Raw genomic sequence first — 4,758 nt, 5'->3', positions numbered from 1 at the left:
GGCGGCGAGCGGGGCGGTGATCGCGGCACCGGCACCGGCACCGGTATCGGTATCGGTATCGGTATCGGTATCGGTATCGGCATCGGCATCGGCATCGGTATCGGCATCGGCATCGGCACCGGCACCGGCATCGGTATCGGCACCGGCACCGGTATCGGTATCGGTATCGGCACCGGTATCGGCACCGGCACCGGCCCGGCGGGACGCGCAGGGCAGCGGCAGCGGGAGGATGAGGAGGAGGAGGTGGTGGTGGTGGTGGTCTCGGTGCTGTGGACGCGCTCCACACGCGCCGCTCCAAACGCGGCTATACGTGAAGGGACGGGGCGGGAGCGCCACAGCGGGGAGATAACGCTGTGCCTCCCGATTCATTTCTGCTCGCTCCCTGAAGGGTTAATCGTGATGAGGGAAAAAACAAACAAACAAACAAACAAACAAAAAAAACCCCAAAAAAACAAAACAACAACCAACAGCAACAAAAACCCAAACGTGCCTCTGAGTCGTTTCCGCCTTCAGCGAGCGCCAGAGCCGGGGTGAGGGGAGGGACGGTAGCGGGGGCTCAGGGGGTCAGCGCTGCTCTGGGACAGGTTTATCACAGAATTTCAGCGTCACCGGGGCTGGAAAAACCTCCAGGATCACCGAGACCCAGCTGTGCCCCATCCCCACCTTGTCCCCAGCTCTGAGTGCCACCGCCAGGAGTTCCTGAGACACCTCCAGGGATGGGCACTCCAACCCGCCCTGGGCAGCGCCTGCCAAGGCCCGACCGCCCTCTCAGTGACAGCCTTTCCTAAGCCCGGCTCTGCTCCCGTGTCTCAGTGACAGCCTTTCCTAAGCCCGGCTCCCGTGTCTCAGTGACAGCCTTTCCTAAGCCCGGCTCTGCTCCCGTGTCTCAGTGACAGCCTTTCCTAAGCCCGGCTCTGCTCCCGTGTCTCAGTGACAGCCTTTCCTAAGCCCGGCTCTGCTCCCGTGTCTCACTGACAGCCTTTCCTAAGCTCTGCTCCCGTGTCTCAGTGACAGCCTTTCCTAAGCCCGGCTCTGCTCCCGTGTCTCAGTGACAGCCTTTCCTAAGCTCTGCTCCCGTGTCTCACTGACAGCCTTTCCTAAGCCCGGCTCCCGTGTCTCAGTGACAGCCTTTCCTAAGCCCAGCTCTGCTCCCGTGTCTCAGTGACAGCCTTTCCTAAGCCCGGCTCTGCTCCCGTGTCTCAGTGACAGCCTTTCCTAAGCCCGGCTCCCGTGTCTCAGTGACAGCCTTTCCTAAGCCCGGCTCCCGTGTCTCAGTGACAGCCTTTCCTAAGCCCGGCTCTGCTCCCGTGTCTCAGTGACAGCCTTTCCTAAGCCCGGCTCCCGTGTCTCAGTGACAGCCTTTCCTAAGCCCGGCTCTGCTCCCGTGTCTCAGTGACAGCCTTTCCTAAGCCCAGCTCTGCTCCCGTGTCTCAGTGACAGCCTTTCCTAAGCCCGGCTCCCGTGTCTCAGTGACAGCCTTTCCTAAGCCCAGCTCTGCTCCCGTGTCTCAGTGACAGCCTTTCCTAAGCCCAGCTCTGCTCCCGTGTCTCAGTGACAGCCTTTCCTAAGCCCGGCTCTGCTCCCGTGTCTCAGTGACAGCCTTTCCTAAGCCCGGCTCCCGTGTCTCAGTGACAGCCTTTCCTAAGCCCGGCTCTGCTCCCGTGTCTCAGTGACAGCCTTTCCTAAGCCCAGCTCTGCTCCCGTGTCTCAGTGACAGCCTTTCCTAAGCCCGGCTCCCGTGTCTCAGTGACAGCCTTTCCTAAGCCCAGCTCTGCTCCCGTGTCTCAGTGACAGCCTTTCCTAAGCCCAGCTCTGCTCCCGTGTCTCAGTGACAGCCTTTCCTAAGCCCGGCTCTGCTCCCGTGTCTCAGTGACAGCCTTTCCTAAGCCCGGCTCCCGTGTCTCAGTGACAGCCTTTCCTAAGCCCGGCTCTGCTCCCGTGTCCCAGTGACAGCCTTTCCTAAGCCCGGCTCTGCTCCCGTGTCTCAGTGACAGCCTTTCCTAAGCCCAGCTCTGCTCCCGTGTCTCAGCCGGGGCCGTTCCGCACGCCCTGGCTGCGGGCCGGGCTCGGGGAGCTGCGGGAGGCGCTCCGGGATCCAGCCCCGAGCCGGGCCCGGGCCCTGGGGCTGTGCCTGGCCAGGTTTGGGGCACGGGGCAGGGGTGGGATGAGGGAACGTGGCCGGGGATCCCTCAGGAGCTGCGCTCCTGGAGCCCCCAGCTGCGGGAACTGCCTCTTCCCCGGACCCCCTGCCTCACAACCTGAATGTTCCTGGTGCCCCGTTGAGCTCGGGCCTCTCGCACTGACTGCTTCTTTTCTAAGCACGGGTGCTGGAAGTTGTGAAGATGCAATTTCTGCCCCTAAATCCCAAAGAGCAGCAGGAAATGAAAATGAATTTTGTGTTTGCCCCAAAACCCCTCTGTTAATGTATTCCTGATCTCTAAGTCCCTTGGAAAGTGGTACAACTTAAAGAACTTTAGAGCCCAGCTGCTTCTAGGGAAGGGCTAAGTGCTTGGAAAGGTGACAGGTCTGCATTGTTGAGTCTCGGTCTGAGGTGGTTTCCTAAGTTCTGTTGGTGGTAGGAAATGCACGGAAAGTGGTTGATGAACAGACTTGGTTAATTGTGATCTTGAGCCCAGATGAGTGAAGAACATCCTCTAACTGAGTAAGAGTCTTGTTAGGGACAAGTAAATCTCTCTGCTGGGAGTCTTTATCTTACTGAATGGAATTTTGCCTGGAGGTTCTTTGGGATTTTCCTGTGGAAAGACTAAAGTCTAGCACTTGCCTGAGTTCAGGATGGTTCCTCTCAGAGACATTGCTGCTCTGGGCTTGCAGCCTGTTCTTGGTAATTTAGATACAGAAATGCATTTGACTCAAGTTTTCCTTATTTAATTTTTTTCTATGACATCTGTACCCACTTATAAACTCATTACTTGATTTGTGTTTATTCCTTATGCAGTGTGTTGTGTATAAAGCGTTTAAATAAAATAATTTTTTACTTAGTCTCTTGGCTGTCTCCTCTGTAGCTGTAGGAAAGTCATCTTGAAGGGCAAAGAATGCCTTTAAACCCTGCCCTTTGGCAGTGGGAAGTCCTTCCCCTGTGTCCTGGCACTCCAGGCCCTTGTAAATCGTCTCTCTCCAGTTTCTCGTTGGCTCCCTCAGGCCCTGTGCGGCCACGCTGAGCTCACCCCACACTTCTCCTCTGCAGGTGAGCAATGCCAGCTCTCCCAGCAGAGCTGCTCCATCCTCTGATCAGTTGGTGCCTCCTCTGGCCTGGCTCCAGCAGCTCCAGGTCCCTCCTGTGCCGGGCCAGCTCTGCAGGCGGGGCTCACCTGGGCACAGGGGCACAATTCCCCTTTCCTGCTGCCCACGCTGGGGGACGGGTGGTTCTGGGGTGGGAGTGTTGGGAAAGCTTTCCCTGCTCAGCTCAGGGTGTGTGTGGGGCCTGGGCAGAGGTGTTGCACAAGCTGGGACGGGGTTGGGTCTGGTGCTTTTGCAGAATTCCCAGAACTAAGGCACAGGGTGTCAGCAGCGGCTGTTCCCAGTCACTGGGTCGCTGCTGTGTGCTCAGGGGGTGCACTCACAAGAAGGTGACGTTCTGCCCTGGCCACACTGAGCAAGAAAAGCTCCTGAGAGCAAAGTTTCCAAATGTGCTCTGGAAATAGAATCCTGTGGGGCCAGCTGCTCCGTGACCCCACGTGTGCTGTGGGAGGTGCTGCCAGCGCTGCAGCCGTGTCCCTCAGCCCGTTTTCCATCCTCTGGGTAGGATTAACAGAGCCCTGAGCTCTGCCAGGGGCCTCTCACTGCTACTGCTCTGAAAACAGAGGGTGCTGGAAGGGTAATTTCAAAAAACACGGGGCAAGCCATGGAAAGAGTGTTTATCCTGAAGGGAAGTACAGCTGGTGGGCACACGGAGTCAGATTTCATTAAGAGATAGAAACCACACGCATGTCACGTGCTAATTGACAGCAAAACACCTGATTATTCTTAGGTGAGAAGCACAACAGATCTTTTTCCCATGGAATTTTTGTCAGTGTTCCAAACTTTGGAGCAAACCTGTGGTTTGGCAGCTGGTGGGTTGCCTTATGAGCCCTGTGTTTAGTAATTTTGCCTGTGTTTTTTACACTGTATTTACCCCTGTGGTGTATGAAGAGACCCTGGACTTCAGTCCTTGTTAACCTCTGGTGCTTCCTGCCCAGGTCGCTGCTCCCACAGCTGAGTGCAGACCCTGCTGTCCCTGAAATACTGGTGCTGTATGGGGTGTGCATGGCATTCAGACTTTTCCTGCTCCAAAGAGCCCTTGCATCCAAGCCCCTCAGGAAAGTCCCTTTGTCACCTCCAGGCAAACATCCTAAACCTCGTGGTTCAGCTTTTCCCTCCCTGCTCTCCCAGGCGCCAGCGCTCCGGCAGTGCCATCACCTTCCTCGCTGTCACCAGCCTGTCCCGTGCAGAGCTCCCGTGGCTGCAGTGCCCCTCTGCCCTGGCACCAGCTGAGCCGTGGCCCTGGAGAGGGGAGCTCTTCCAGGAAGGAGCAGCACAGCGTTTTCCTGGCACTGTGTGTGTGTGTGTGTCCTGGCTGGCTCGGGTGAGGGGACGGAAGGGCCGAGGCCATGTGCTGTGCTCTCTGTTTCTGGCTGCAGAGGCACAGTGTGCCCTGTGAGTCACTGTTCGTGTCCTGCTCACCCTCAGGTAGCCTTCCCAGGTGTTCCACAGGACTGTCAGAGAGGCTGGAGTGTGAGGAGAAGGGAGGGATACAGAACC

The sequence above is a fragment of the Anomalospiza imberbis genome, chromosome 8 (genome assembly GCF_031753505.1).
Source record: "Anomalospiza imberbis isolate Cuckoo-Finch-1a 21T00152 chromosome 8, ASM3175350v1, whole genome shotgun sequence".
In the NCBI taxonomy this organism is placed as follows: domain Eukaryota; kingdom Metazoa; phylum Chordata; class Aves; order Passeriformes; family Viduidae; genus Anomalospiza; species Anomalospiza imberbis.
This window is presented reverse-complemented; position numbering follows the sequence as displayed.